Source organism: Microcaecilia unicolor, chromosome 11 (assembly GCF_901765095.1).
Source record: "Microcaecilia unicolor chromosome 11, aMicUni1.1, whole genome shotgun sequence".
NCBI lineage: Eukaryota > Metazoa > Chordata > Amphibia > Gymnophiona > Siphonopidae > Microcaecilia > Microcaecilia unicolor.
This window is the reverse complement of record NC_044041.1, coordinates 89,655,015-89,671,284: the sequence shown is the minus strand read 5'-3', so window position 1 is coordinate 89,671,284 and position 16,270 is coordinate 89,655,015. Positions and strand designations below refer to the sequence as shown.

Sequence of the window (16,270 nt, the reverse complement as noted above, 5' to 3'; positions counted from 1 at the left end):
GGAAGTGTGCAGCAGATGTGGCCTCGAAGGTCCATTTGAGTCAGCTCCCCTTTAAAGTCAAGTTGCTTTTCGGGGACAAGTTGGAGAAACTGGTTAACAGCTTAGGGGAGTCCAAGGTGCCAAGGCTTTTGGAGGACAAGTCCCGGTCATCTAGCCATTTGGCAAGTAGGAAACGCCTTCAGGAGTTTCGGCGTTATCTGCCAGTTAGAGGGGCCGGTTCCTAGCATAGTCGATTCTGGAATAAGGGGCAGTCCTTTCAGTCCTTTCCTTCCTTTCGAGATAATCGGAGAGGAGGATGTGATGGGGCTTCTGGAGATCCCTGAGCCTCACAATGATATTCAGGGTGCCCAGCCTCCGGTGATACCCACAGGTAGCAGTTGCAGCTGTTTTACCGGAGGTGGGTGACATCAGACCACTGGGTTCTCGATCTTATCAAGACTGGTTATGCCCTGGAGTTTCGGCGTCCTATTTTAGATGCCTTCCTCGTGTCTCCTTGCAAGTCTCCTGTCAAGGCATGGGCTGTCCATCAGACCTTGAACCGGTTATTGGCCCTTCAGGCGGTAATTCCAGCTCTCTGGGCAAGTGAGGTTCTGGGAGGTATTCCATTTATTTCGTGGTGCCCAAGAAGGAAAATTCCTAGCGTCCAATTTTAGATCTCAAGCTGGTAATCGGTCTTTGCACATTTCTCCTTTTCATATGGAGACCCTCTGGTCAGTGATTGTGGCAGTGCAGCCAGGAGAGTTTCTCAAGTCCCTGGATCTGTCAGAGGCGTACCTGCATATTCTGATGCTCTCAGAACATCAGAAGTATCTCCACTTTGTGGTGCTGGGGGAGCATTACTAGTTTCGGGCGCTGCCCTTCAGCCTGGCCACAGTGCCAAAAACCTTTTCCAAGGTGATGGTGGTTGTGGTGGCCCATCTCCGGCAGAAGGGCATTCTGGTGCATCCCTACTTGGTTGACTGGCTGATTCAAGCAAAGTAAATAGAGGAGAGCCAAGCGGCCACATCTCGGGTGGTTCTCCTACTCCAGTCTCTGGAGTGGGTTGTCAATTTGGCCAAGAGTTCTCTGGTTCCCAGCCAGTCTTTGGAGTACCTGGAAGTGCGTTTCGACACACGAGACAGGGTCGTGTGTCTTCTGGAGTCCAGAATACATAAGTACATAAGTAATGCCATACTGGGAAAAGACCAAAGGTCCATCGAGCCCAGCATCCTGTCCCCGACAGCGGCCAATCAGGTCAAGGGCACCTGGCAAGCTACCCAAATGTACAAACATTTTATACAAGTTATTCCTGAAATTCTGGATTTTTCCCAAGTCCATTTAGTAGCGATCTATGGACTTGTCCTTTAGGAAACCGTCTGCCAAGCTAATCACCTTCACTACGTTCTCCGGCAATGAATTCCAGAGTTTAATTACGCGTTGGGTGAAGAAAAATGTTCTCCTATTTGTTTTAAATTACTACACTGTAGTTTCATCGCGTAAACAGACGCTTCACATCCACCTGTTCCACTCCACTCATTATTTTATATACTTTTATCATGTCTCCCCTCAGCTGTCTCTTCTCCATGCTGAAAAGCCCTAGCCTTCTTAGTCTTTCTTCATAGGGAAGTCGTCCCATCCCTGCTATCATTTTTGTCGCCCTTCGCTACACCTTTTCCAGTTCTACTATATCTTTCTTGAGATGCAGTGACCAGAATTGAACACAATACTCAAGGTGCGGTCGCACCATGGAGCGATACAACGGCATTATAACATCCTCACATCTGTTCTCCATGTCTTTCCTAATAATACCCAACATTCTATTCGCTTTCCTAGCCGCAGCAGCACACTGAGCAGAAGGTTTCAGTGTATTATCAACGATGACACCCAGATCCCTTTCTTGGTCCGTAACTCCTAACGTGGAACCTTGCATGACGTAGCTATAATTCAGGTTCTTTTTTTCCCACATGCATCACCTTGCACTTGTTCACATTAAACGTCATCTGCCATTTAGCCGCCCAGTCTCGTAAGGTCCTTCTGTAATTTTTCACAATCCTGTCGCGAGTTAACAACTTTGAATAACTTTGTGTCATAAGCAAATTTAATTACCTCGCTGGTTACTCCCATCTCTAAATCATTTATAAATATATTAAAAAGCAGCAGTCCTAGGATTCAATCTTAGATTTGTCATCTCCTCACATTCCAGGCTTTGTCCACGTGGGACATTCTGCAGGTTCTGGGCTCCATGGCAGCGACCATCAAGGTGGTACCATGGGTGACGGCTCACATGAGGCTTCTTCAATCAGCATTGTTGGCACGCTGATCTCCTCAGTCAGATGCCTGCTCTTGCCTTGTGTGGCTTTCTCGGGCAGTGCATCGCAGCCTCCGGTGGTGGGTGGACCGGCGTCATTTGAGTCAGGGCATGCAGTCTCTCCAGTTGGGGAGCTCTTTGTCTGAGTCAGGTGGCTTAGGAGCGCTGGTTGGAGGAAGAGTCACGATGGTTGATCAGTCATCTGGAGATGCGGACCATACATCTTTCCCTGTTGGCCTTTCAGCGTTTAGTCTGCTGCTGGGATGTTCAAATTCTCTTGGACAGTGCGACAGCAGTCACATCAGTCGGCAGGGGGGTACCAAGAGCCCTCTGTTAGCACAAGAAACAGCCCTTCTCATGGCTTGGGAGGAACGGAACCTAAGGTTACTATCTGCACCACACGTAGCAGGGGTCAGCAATCGTGAGGTGGACTATCTCAGTCGCCACCGTCTGGATCCAGGGGAGTGGAGTCTAGTTCCCTCAGTGTTTCAAGTCATCGTCAATAAATGGGGTCCTCCAATTATGGACCTCATGGCCACAGCTGAGAACGTCCAGGCCCTGTGGTGTTTCAGCCGAAGTAGAGAGCCGTTGTCGGAGGGGCTGGATACGTTGGCTCAGCCCTGGCCTTGTCAGGGTCTGCTGTTTGTGTTTCCTCCGTGGCCACTGGCAGTCAGGTGGTCTTGGTGGCCCCCGACTGGCCATGCAGGCCCTGGTATGTGGATCTGGTGCAGTTGCAAGTGGGCGACCCGCTTCGTCTTCCCTTGCTGGATGGTCTGTGGAGGCAGGGTCCCATTCTGATGCCCGATGTGGATCGGTTCTCGCTTAAGGCGGAAGCGGTCCACCTCCTTGGTCTACATTCGAGTTTGGCGTGTTTTTGAGGATTATGTGACGAGAGGGGTGGTTCCTCTTCGGGCATCAGTTGGGCAGCTGCTGGATTTTCTTTGGGGTGGATTGGAGAAGGGATTGTCATTGTCTTCCCTTCATGTGCATCTGGCTGTGTTGACTTGTTTTTGGGGACTGCTGCAGGGTTGTTCCTTGGCGCTTCATTCAGATGTCTCGTGGTGTCTCCAGGGGGGTCAAGCGGCTGTGACCCCCTGTCCATTCCACCTTAGGATTTGAATTTGGTTCTGTCCTCCTTGGTTAAAGCACCCTTTGAGCCGCTTCAGTAGGCCACCCTTAAGGATCTCTTTCTGTCTCTCAAGGTGATGTTTTTAGTGGCTATCACGTCAGCACATTGTATCTTGGAGTTGCAAGTTTTGTCGTGTAGGAAGCCATTTCTGTTTTTTTCTAAAGAAAAAGTGTCATTGAGGCCAGTTCCTTCCTTCTTGCCTAAAGTATCTCCCACTTTCATGTTAATCAGTCTATTTTTTTTGCCACCCTTTCCTCAGGAAGAGTCTTCTTCTTCCTTGTGTAGGCTGGATGTCCATAGGGCGCTGAAGTGTTATGTGAATCGCACGGTGGAGTTTCGTGTGACAGACCATCTATTTGTGTTGTTTGGGGGACTGAAGAAAGGGCAGGTGGCATCTAAGGCCTTGATCGTGTGCTGAATCGAGGCCATTTCGTTCATGTACTTGCTATGTGGTAGGATTGCACCGGAGGTCTTGTAGGCACATTCTATATGTGCCCAGGCCTCCTCTTGGGCAGAACATGTTCTTATTCCTCCACAGGATATTTGCCAGGCTGCTACTTGGTCCTCTCTACACTCTTTTATTACAGGTTGGACGTTCAGTCTGTGCAGGACACGTCCTTTGGGGCTTCAGTGTTGGTCAGGAAGATTTCCAACCCTCTGTGAGTACTGCTTTGGTACTTTCCGAGACGATAAGGAAGGAGAAATTAGGTCTTACCTGCTAATTTGCTTTCCTTTAGTCTCTCCAGACCATTTCCAGTCCCTGACCTAGCAGAGTGTGTGGAGTTTGTGGGTGATGCAGAAGATCTGGAAGCTGCAAGCATTACAGTCTAATGTCTCATTGGTGCTCACTTCTTTTCAATGGGGTTCCTTTGGGGGATCCACTGTTCCTGCATTGCTTGTTGGTTCTTGGTTTCTGGTCTAGGTGGCTGGTTTACCTATTCTGTTTGGAAATGCAAATTACTGAGCAGGTCAGGGTTGCAAAGTCCTTTATACTGGTATCACTAGTCAGTAGTTCTCAGTCTGTCTCTTCTGGTAGGAGAGCATATAACCCACTCATTGGGAATGGTCTGGAGAGACTCAAGGAAAGTAAATTAGCAGGTAAAACCTAATTTCTCCTTTGTGGTCCTCTTTGCACTCCTGCCTCACAGTATATCAGCCATAAAACAGAAGCATTATTTGTGCCTGGTTCTCATTTTAGAAAGCAGGTAAAAAATGAGTTTAAAATAGAGTAAAAAAACATAGATTGAGGTGCTAACTTTTATCAAGCTGGGGGATGTTTGAAAAATACACTCTGAGATTATTAAATTTTTCTTCATTTTCTGATTTTGACTGAGAAAGAGACCTGTTTTTAAAACTATCCTTTTCAAATATTCACTCCAGTTATTCATGTGATATTTGTGTTTTTCATGCATGTGTGTGGCACATGCGTGAGGAGGAGGTTTTCTGATGATGATAAGAGCAGCTACACCTCTCCAGTTTGATTTAGTGAATCATGACAGTGGGAGCAGCTGCATCAGAGAATCTTTCAGGCTCTAACAAATGTCCCCTTTCAGCAGTGAAGTTTTATATTTTATTAGAACAAAAAAGGGAGATTGTTTTCAGGACCCTCAGAATCATTTAAAGCTAGTTTTCTTTTTTGCTAGAACAAGGAAAGTACAGTTGCTGAAGCCAGATCTAGAGAGACCTACATCCTGTTCTGGGCACAACACCTGGGACCTTTTTCCAGCAGGCCTTGGTTAAATAATTGAAGTGTGTACTAGTGCTATTAAGATACACAAAATGATTTCAGCTCACTTTGTCCCTATTCCCCTGCCACAAACAGGTAGTCAATGCCGTATTAATATTCCATTATTTTTTTATTACTATTATGAGTCCTGTACTAGAATCACAAACGGCCTCCCATAAATTATTACTGACATTTCCATTCTCTCTTTTTTTTTTTGTACCTTAATGGTGGGAGATTTTTTTAAGTGTTATTTATTAGAAGATGGCATGTGTACACTGGTTCTGGAAATAACATATGTTGGCTGTGTGGAAAAGAGTTCTGGTTCCAGTGCCTTTCAGGAGAAATCTGGATTCTTTATGAGTTTACAGTTCTTTTACAGGACTAAAAACCAGAAGGACCTACCAGATTTAGAATTCAATGTTCTACAACCATACCTGGGAGCCTTTGAGTTGTGGTCACACCAAGATTGATACTGATTAATAGGGGTTAAAAGGGAAGGGGGGGGGGACTTCAGCTTTCTCTCAGCTGAGTTTAGAAATGGAGGGGGAAAAGATGTTGGATTTAATTCACACTTTTTTCAGTAGTAGCTCAAGGAGAGTTACATTCAGGTACACCAGCAATTTTTCTGTCCCCAGTCTAAGGGACCAGTGCAGAAAGTTTGTGCAGATGTTGGCATGGGATTAGAGTGATGTCTGCATGCAATTTTTTGTTTCCTGAGATGTTTCCTGCAGAAGATAGCTCTGCATGAATCCACATGTAGGAGACCAGTGCACAGTACATTAAAATGAACGTTAAGCTGTTAGCTGTTTGCAGTGCATTTTTTCTAACGAAAAAGGTGCCAGTACTCAAATGCCAGGCGACCCGTCAGGGGTGGGGTGATCACTGGGGGACCCACCCCACAATAGCCAGGACCCCTGCAACCAGTCACGGAATCTATGACAAGGCAGAATTGGTGTGTAGAGCCTGAGCTCTTTCATTAAAACTTGGAGATCATGGGTCAATTTTAGCAGATAATTGAAAAGGTGCCGGTACTCAGTACCCCCAAGTACCCCTTCAAAAAAAGCCTTGGCTATTTGGCCCCGATGTAGAGAAGTGCATGGAAGACTTCAAGGCTGAGCACAAAGCAGGAGCTTTAGTGTCACGTCTGAGGAGGTGTAGAAGGGTTAGTTCCATTTTCTGCAGTACCCTCTGTAATGCCTCATTTTTTCTTTTTGTTCCAAATGCCCCTGGCCTCCCCATCTCCCCCCCCCCCCCCAATTCTCCAATCCCCCACCTCCCCGTGATGACTCCCCCATCCTCCAATGCCCTCATACCAGAAAGGCAATGCCCACACACCACTTTCTTCCAAAATGGTGGTGTCTGACTCTGTCCAGTACATTGTGGGACCCATTACAAGGAGTCTGTGTGCCAAATAAGGAAATGTTCATTCTCAGCCAACAGTCTGCAAAGTAAGGGATTTTTTTTTTTTTTGCTACCACTAGTGCATGCTTTTTGCATTGGTCCCTAAAGGTTTGTACCTGAGGTAGTGAAGGGATAAGTAACTTGCCAAAGTTCACAAGGAGCAGCAGTGGGATTTGAACCCTGGCTTTCCTGGCTCTCAGTCAACTATTCTAAACATGAGACTACTTCTCTACTCCTACAGGGATTACAGAGGGGTCAATGCAGAAAGGCCCACAGTAGACCCGAGCACAAATGTCTGAGTATGTGGCTTCTTTCACAAGGATAATACCACACCATGCAGAAAGCTATTGCATACAAATTTTATCAGGGAGCATGCCAGACACATGCAGACAAAGATTGTGCAATAAGTGTGGCTTTTTGTGTGGATGTTCAAATAAAAATTGAAAATGTCAGCACACATCGGCACTTGTTCTTTTGCACCTAAATATAAGCTTCACAAAGTTGCTAATATATAACATTTTTGCAAGGCTCATATTTAGGTAGGAACCATATTTGTGGACACAAAAATAAAAAATAAAAATAGTTGTTTCCTTTGCTAAAGAAATATTTTATCATACTAAATATGTAAATGTTTTTTAGTTAATTAATACACATCAAACAATGACTGACTGACTTACAGTACAGCAGCAGTCTACTTTTCAAAAACTTCCAGATTTGAGTTTGACTGAGCCTGAGCCCAAAAGTACTTATCAGAAGAGCGGATATCCCGCAACAACTTTGGCTGGTTTCTGAGATAGGTGTGAAGTCTTTGCATGATATATGCCTAAAGTTCTTTTGCAATAACAAAATTCCTTTGACAGATTTAACCAGCAGGGAAACAGAGATCAGCAATGTCTTTCTCTCTCTTTAGCACCCCCTTGTGTCCAGACTGCCTAATAGGCCAGAAATAGTTTCTCTCATAATGTGGGTAGGTATGTTGGTCATAGGCACATAAAAGAAAAAGAGGATATTTTCCTAAAAATCAAAAAACCTGGAGGACATATCTGAGGAAATCCAAAGGTAGGACATGTCCTCTTAAAAGAGGAAGTATAGTAATTCTATATTTAGGCACAGAACAGACAATTCACTTGCTTTCACTTTGTTTTGTTCAGACACATGCATATGTCACCCCCTTGAAATCTTGCAGGGGCTTCCTTCTGGTTGCAAAAGGGGACAAAACTGGCAGTTTAATCTCAAAAACTGGCATGAAATCCTCTCTGCGAACTCTTGTACACTGACCCAGACCTGACAAAAAAATTCTTATGGGAACTCCTGTTTTTACTTCTCTGCATTGCCATGGAATATTCATTGGCCTCATTAACATTCATTTAAATTCAATAGATGGTCATATATTCCATTCAGGTTAATTCCCGCGCTCATTCCCTGCCTGCATTGCTTGGTGAATACGACCTGCATTCAACCCATGGTAACCACACAGTTAGGACTGTGGTAGCTTTCTGCATCAGCTCCACAGTAAGCTGAGGTGTGTTTGCTCCAGCCCCTCCACTCCTGTTTCTCCACACAGGGCCAGATGCACTAAGGTCCTCGGAAGAGCCCTTTCCTTACCGATTCCATAGCGAATCAGTAGGGAACGGCCAAGCATCAAGAAAATGGAATGCAAATGAGCTGCTTGTTGTAGCTCATTTGCATTCTCTATTCCCTCGGAAGCCAGTTGGCCGGTTGAGCATGCGCAGAGCAGCCAAGCGTTATGCCAAATACGTCCAAAAAGGACGTCCATGATGATGTCCGCCTTTTCCGCTTTGCCTGTGGCCATCCCTGCGCCTCCCTGTGCCGCCCGGGAAAGGAAGACGCCGCGCCGCTCACCCCCTCCATGGCCTGCTGCAGGAAGGCTCTGATGCGGCGCGGGTTCCTCCCTTCCGTGATCCTAGCAGGAGAGCACAGTTGAGAACATCCATCGTCTGCCTTGATACAGGAACTCTAAAGATAGGAAGGGAGGTTGGTGGTGAATACAGCAGAACTGAAAACAGCTGCACTTCTCCCTTCTCCTGCCCCTACCTTGTTTAGAGAGCAGGGGAGGGTTGTACTTACAGAGCCACCCAGAGTCAAAGCCAAGCCTGGTGCAAGCAATCTTAAGGGCCCCGCCCCACTTCTGACCCCCCCCCCCCCCCCCGCTGCATTATCAGTCAAAAGTAAAGTCACTGGCTGGCAGGCAGCAGTGATCGAGAGAGATTGCACCTCCGCCACGGGTCCTTCTTCCTGCTGCGTCTTGCCTCCTGTGAAGTAACTTTCTGTTTCCGCATAGGCGGGACACAGAAGGAAGAAGGACCTGTGGTCAGCAGAGAAGTCTAGATCACTGCTGCCTGCCAGACAATGATTCTGAGACAAATAGAGGACCGGGGGGGGGGGGGAGTTGGAAGGGAGGGAAAGACACTGGATTTGGCTGAGTGAGGCTGTCAGGCTGGCTGCAGCATCACTGAAAAAAAGAGCAACTTTTCTATGTCTGGTGCTGGACCCAGGGAACCTTCCCCCAACCCTCAGCAACCCTGGCAAAGTAAGCAGAACAGGACACCCTGGAGCTTTCAGTTGCTCCCCTTCTTCCCCACTCACAAAGACACAGAAATTAGTGCAGAATCCTGCAGTTCCCAGATTTGATTTTCCCAACAAGGTTGCAGGTTTTTCTGTATCCTCCATAAATTATTCTTGTACTGGTCTGATAAAAGGTATTACACCCTACAAAAGAAACTGATTTCACTTTGCACTTTAATCCAGTTCCTTTCTACATCCAAAGATTTTGGTGGTTGTACCAGAGGGCAGAGAGTTTCAGGTCTAACTATGGAGGTATTTCTCCTACTTTCTGTATATACAGTGAGGGCAGATACGCCAACAATGACCCAGGTCCTGGAGAGCAATTGGGATTCAATCCTGTGTTTTTGGCACTCTGCACCATCCCAATGCTTTCTTGCTCCTGAAGCAGAGACTACAGCTACCATAATGCACTGGACCATGGTTCTCTACCTAGTTTCCAGTCTTGATTTCATGATCCACATAAGAGAATATGGATGAGATACATTTACGAGCATTGATTTCAGTGAATGCAAATTCATTTCATGCACGTTCACAGTGGATATTCTGAAAACCAGACTAGCCTGGTGGTTCCAGAGGACATGCTTGTGAACAACGAATGTGGAGATCCTTTCCTGCTGCTCTCCATCTGAGACTTGGCCTGTCCCTTCTTACAGACATCATTTCTGTGCTTTCTGGAGGAGGAGGTTTGTGGTAGGGATTGGGTTATCTTTGGATGTGTCACTCCTGATGGGGTGAACCAAAGGGAGGTCGCCCTTTTGGGAACTCCTTCAGGACCAGGGATTTGAGCTATTCCCAGTGTAGCATGATATGAACATATGAGCTAGAGTGAGAGTGTCATCCAAGTTCCCTTTGTTCCTCCCCCACCCTCAGTATTGCTGAAGACATCTGTTGTTTCAGTTGTTCCTGCCCTTGTTTTGCTCCACCCCTCTTGCCAAGGACATCAGGGCTGATGATAATGGCGGAAGAGGAGGTGGGAGGCACCAGTAGGGGCAACCTGAAGAGCTAGGCTTATTTGTGGGCCTAGTAAGTGGGAATGATATAGTGCTAGCTGTCATCCCAGTTTCTGGGATGGGATGGGGGAATGGGGAAGGGATAGTTAGTGTCTTAATAAACATTTTGATATTTGTATACGTTTTTGTATTTTTAGGCATTGCTTGATTTTATTGTTGCTGCCATGTTATAGGCCACTCTGGCTTCTTTGTGGAGAGTGGTAAATAAATAAAAAAAATGTAATGGTCTGTCTGTGATTTTCTATTTTTATTTTTTTTGGTCTAACTTTTTTAAATCAATGCAAATCCCTAATCTCCATTTTCACCTCAATTTCATTCCTGCAACCCATTAATTAGAAGAGTTAATGAGGTTTCATGTCACTAGTCATAGTAGCATAGTAAATTTCAACAGATATAGATGTGAACGGTCCATCCAGTCTGCCCAACCAGAGTTGAATCTGGCACTCTGCACAGGTTTTCAAAGCACATAGACTTACAATGTTACATGGGTTACTATCCAGCTTATTTTCGAAAGAGATCGCCGGGCATCTTCCCACACAAATCGGGAGATGGCCAGCCATCTCCTGAAGCCGACGAAATCGGTATAATGGAAAGCCAATTTTGGCCGGCTCCAACTGCTTTCCGTTGCAGGGCCGGACAAAGTTCAAGGGGGCGGGGGCGAAAAAGGCCGGCCCTGACAAGCATTTGGCCAACTTTACTTGGTCCCTTTTTTTTTCAGGTCCAAGTCCCAAAAAAATGCCCGAACTGACCAGATGACCACCAGAGGGAATCGGGGATCACTTCCCCTGACTCCCCAGTGGTCACTAACCCCCTCCCACCCTCAAAAAAACTATGCCAGCCTCAAATGTCATACTCAGGTCCATCGTAGCAGTATACAGGTCCCTAGAGTAGTTTTAGTGGGTGCAGTGGACTTCAGGCAGGCGGACCCAGGCCCATCCCCCCCCCTACCTGTTACACGTGTGGTGGAAAATGGGAGCCTTTCAAAACCCACCCGAAACCCACTGTACCCATATGTAGGTGCCCCCTTTCACCCCTTAGGGCTATGGTAGTGGTGTATAGTTGTGGGGAGTGGGTTTTGGGGGGCTCAGCACCTGGGACCAATTTGTGAAGTCCACTGTAGTGCCTCCTAGGGTGCCTGGTTGGTGGCCTGGCATGTGAGGGGGACCACTGCGCTACAAATGCTGGCCCCTCCCACGAGCAAATGCCTTGGATTTGGCCGGGTTTGAGATCGCTGGCCTCGGTTTCCATTATAGGCGAAAACCGAGGCCGGCCATCTCAAACTCGGCCATCTCTGACATTTGGGCGGCCCCAACCGTATTATCGAAACGAAAGATGGCCGGCCATCTCAATTCGAAAATACGGTCGTCCCCGCCCCTTCGCGGCGCTGTCCTCGGAGATGGGCGCCCTTAGAGATGGGCGTCCCCGTTTGAAAATGCCCCTCCACGTAACTTTGTAAGTCTATGTGCTTTGAAAATGAGCACCTTAATCTTTCTGTCTCTCCCTGCCAATTTTGGGACATAGATGGTAGAGGTTGGCATGGCACCATTCCTATTTCCCAACTACTGGAGTTGCCATCGAAGCCCGCTGCAGCCTTGATCTTGATCTGTTTTTGCCAGTCTGCCTGGCATTGGTCTTACTTCCCAACCTCTTAAGTTGCCATTAAAGCTCTCTCTAGTTTTTCTTTAATTGGATTCCATTCTTTTTCTATATAGTGATCCTCTGAGTTTATCCCATCACAGTTTTTGTCTTCACAACCTCCCACAGGAGGGCGTTCCAGGCATCCTCCACCCTTTCTATGAAAAAGATTTCCTGATATTGCTCATCTTAAGTAGAGAGGTGTGGTACTGTGTTAGTCCACTCTTAAAGGTTATCAATAGAAATCAAACAAAATAAAACATGGAAAAGAAAATAAGATGATACCTTTTTTATTGGACATAACTTAATACATTTCTTGATTAGCTTTTGAAGGTTGCCCTTCTTCGTCAGATCGGAAATAAGCAAATGTGGTAGCTGATAGTATATATAAGTGAAATGTTTCATTTATATATACTATCAGCTAACACATTTGCTTATTTCCGATCTGATGAAGAAGGGCAACCTTCAAAAGCTAATCAAGAAATGTATTAAGTTATGTCCAATAAAAAAGGTATCATCTTATTTTCTTTTCCATGTTTTATTTTGTTTGATTCCTATTGATAACCTGATATTGCTCCGAAGTCTCTCACCCTGCAACCTCAACTCATGACTTCTAGTTCTACCTCTTCCCCATCTCTGAAACCAATTATTTTGCAGATTAATACCTTTTAAATATTTAAAAGTCTGTATCATAGCCCTCCTTTCCTTTAGAGCAGTGTTTGTCAACCAGTGTGTAGCCAAGAGGTGGGAGGTGTGTTCCTTGAAATATCCATAACTGTTCCCTATTTCTGCTTCTTGACTACCCTGCTGCCATCGGTCCCAAATAGAAACACTTCAGGACTGCAGTCCATAAGTTCTGTTTGCTACATAGTTTCTGAGTATTTGTAGGGTTTTGTGTTACTTCAGTATCTGGCAATAAAGGGATTTTGTATTGCTGTTACTGAGGTGACACCAGAATTTGAAAATATATTTATTTTGTATGATAAGCTATATAGACTCAAGAATGCATAAAGTTTCTTGACTTGACAGTAATTATGAATTTGCCTACTATACAATTCTATATGCAAATATTGCATGCAACTCATCAACTCAAGATTTCTCATTGATAAAGTTCAAAAATTCTAATAACTGTTTTATAAACTTTTGATATTGCCCGATATTTACTATTTAACCAGCCAGGAACGGCTCCTGGCTGATTAAATGGCACTTAACTGGCTACCCGGCAGTATTCAGCGGGAGATAGCTGGTTATCTCCCACTAAATATTGCCAGTTACCGGTTAGCAGATAGCCAGTTATATCGTGCAATATAACCGGCTATCCACTGATATTCAGCGCATCGTCGGCTAAGTTTGGTGGCCAAATTAGGCCGCCACAGGAATATCTTTGGCCAGTTTAAACTTAACCAGTCAATGCTAAAACACCCAGATATTCAATGCTGGTCTCAGAAATGGCCCGGCATTGAATATCCAGGCTCAACGCTGACTTAGCGAGGCAGCCAACTACTTCCCGCGGTCTGAATATTGGACCCAATTCTGTTTAAGAATATTTTATATTATACTTCCCTTGCATCATTTTTAACAATGAAATATTTAGGAGTTTATTTGTTCGGCTGTGAATTTTAATGTTCAATGTGTTGCACAGGTGTGTCACAACAGAAGAAAGGTTGAGAACTAAAGCTCTAGGGTATACATATTGAGATCTTCGTCTCTTCTTATGTGCCTTTTGGTACAAGCTCCATATCATTTTTGTCGCTTTCCTCTGAACGCCTCAAGTCTTTTGATGTCCTTAGCAATATATGGCCTTCAAAATTGTACACAATACTCCAAATGGGGCCTCACCAATGATTTGTACGAAGATATTTTCTTCAACTAGATATGCCTCTCTCTATGCAGCCTAACATCCTTCTGGCTTCATCCACCACCGTGTCACATTGTTTCACTGCCTTAAGATCCTCTATCACCCCAAGGTCCCTCTCCCAGTTTGTGCCAGGGGCGTATCTGCGTGGGGCCACAGGGGCCTGGGCCCACGCAGATTTCGCCCCGGACCCCCCTACCGCCATTAACCCTCCCTCCCTCCCTCCCCCGCCTACCGCCATCACCTACCCCCGAGGTCCGCTTCCTCGTGCCGGCTTTTTAAAATATTGCTTCAGCTGGCGGGGAACCCCCAACCCCCCGCCAGCCCAGCTGCGGTCTTCTTTAACTTCTTCATCCTCGTCGTGCTGTGAAAGCTGCATGCATCCTTAGTTCCAGTTGGACGGAGTCTGACGTCGCAGCAGGTTGACGTTACAACGTGCTGTGACGTCAGACTCCGTCCAACTGGAACTAAGGATGCATGCAGCTTTCACAGCACGACGAGGATGAAGAAGTTAAAGAAGACCGCGGCTGGGCTGGCGGGGGGTTGGGGTCCCCCGCCAGCTGAAGCAATATTTTAAAAAGCCGGCACGAGGAAGCGGACCTCGGGGGTAGGTGACGGCGGTAGGCGGGGGAGGGAGGGAGGGTTAACGGCGGTAGGGGGGAGGGTTGACAGCGGTAGGGGGGGCGGCGGCAGCCGGGGGGGGGCTATAATGTGCCCCCTCACTCTAGCCCCTGCCCCCCCTACCGCCGAACCTCAGATACGCCCCTGGTTTGTGCTTAGCAGCCTCTCACCTACAAATATGACTCTTTTGGGTTTCTACACTTTGCTTTCAATTTTAATTGCCAAATGTTAGACCACTCTTCTAATATTTTTAGATCACTTCTCATGTTGTCCATGCTCTCCAGGTTGTTCACTCTAGTGCAGATCTTCATGTTGTCCGCAAAAAGGCAAACTTAATAGTTTAAAATAATTAATTAGTTTATTTATTTTTCAAACTTTTATACCGCTTATACCTAAACAGTTTACAAGACACAAACACAGCTATAAAACAAGTCAGAGTGGTTTACAGTAATAAAATCAAAGCCAGAAAAGAGCACCAATAATAAAAGAAAAGCCATTCACCACAAGAACAATCAACCAACTAACTTTCCCTGCTAACCCTTCGGCAATGTCACTTACCAATATGTTGAATAGAATTGGCCCCAATACCATCTTTGGGGCACTCTGCTACTCACCTTTCTTTCCTCCGAGTGAATTCCATTCACTACCACCCTCTGACATCTGTCATTCAACCAGTTCACCACTTTGGGTCCTAACTTCAGCCTGTTCAATTTGTTCAGCCTCCTATGAGGAACCGTGTCAAAGGCTTTGCTGAAGTCCAAATAGAACACATCTGACGTGTGCTCTCAGTCCAGTTCTCTGATCACCCAGTGAAAGAAATCAATCAGATTTGTTTGATACGATTTTCATTTGGTAAAGCCATATTGTCTCGTATCTTGTAAGCCGTTGGATTCTAGGAGTTGTGCTATCCTTTCCTTCAATAGAGCCTCCATCATTTTTCCTACCCCTGAAGTGTGGTTTACCAGCCTGTAGTTTTCCACTTCTTTTCTGTCACCATTTTTGTGGAGAGAGACCACATCTGCCCTTCTCCCATTGTGTAGAACCTCCTCTGTCTCCAAGGATCTATTATACAATTTTTAAGAGGGTCTACCTGAACCTCTTTGAGCTCCTTCAATATCATCAGATGTATGTCATCCGAACCCATGGATTTGATCACTTTCACTTTTTCTAGTTGTTCATAAACACTTTCTTCCGTGAACAGTGTGATATCTACTCCACTCCCTTATATGTCTTTAAGTCAACCAACAGAGATTCTTCTCCAGATGTTTCTTCCATGAACACAAAACAAAAGTATTTGTTTAGTAATCAAAGCGGTTTATAAAACATATAAACGGCAAGTTACCGACTCACCTGCAAATGCACAGTAGAGACTTCCCTCTCTGTCCCGCCCTCGCGTCAAGACGTGATGATGTCAGAGGGCGGAACAGAGAGGGAAACGGAGTTGGAGTCACTGTCGGACGCTGCCGCCTGGAAACGAACATCGCGCACACCAACCTCAACCCTCCCCCCCCCATCCCCACCGCCGCTCCCGCCCTCCGTATCGGGCCCCCTGCACTGACCTGACAGCGCCTCTCACCTCCATGTGGAAGTGCTGCAGGAGCAGCGCTTTCACACGGAGGTGAGAGGCGCTGTCAGGTCAGTGCAGGGGGCCTGGCACAGAGGGGGGAGGGAGCGGCGGCGAGGAGGGTAGCTGGAAATCTCGCCTGTTTTAACGGGCTTAACGGCTAGTATATTATATACCCTGGTTCTTAGGCCACTGCATTAACCATTAGGCTACTCCTGCAGCTAGTTATTTTTGTAAGTTCTTGATATTGTATGGCATTTAGGTTATAGTACTGTGAGTTAAGAAGCACTGTGAAGGATAGTTCACTATGTGGTTGCCTATTCTAGGATTTTCCTGATTCAGACCGTGGTGTTCATTCTGCTTTCATAACTCTGGCCTAGAGCTCTTCCCCTACTGAAGGGCTGACTACACAGATGAAAGCTAGCAGAAACTGTGAACCTACGGACTCTGCTTTAT

At 46.1% G+C, this 16,270-nt stretch overlaps 1 protein-coding gene across 2 annotated transcripts in view; it reads left to right on the top strand.

The window, feature by feature from the left end:
* SSBP4 (single stranded DNA binding protein 4) overlaps positions 1–16,270 on the top strand; it is a 547,729-nt gene that overhangs the window by 492,316 nt on the left and 39,143 nt on the right. The gene's annotated exons all lie outside the window — the stretch shown is intronic.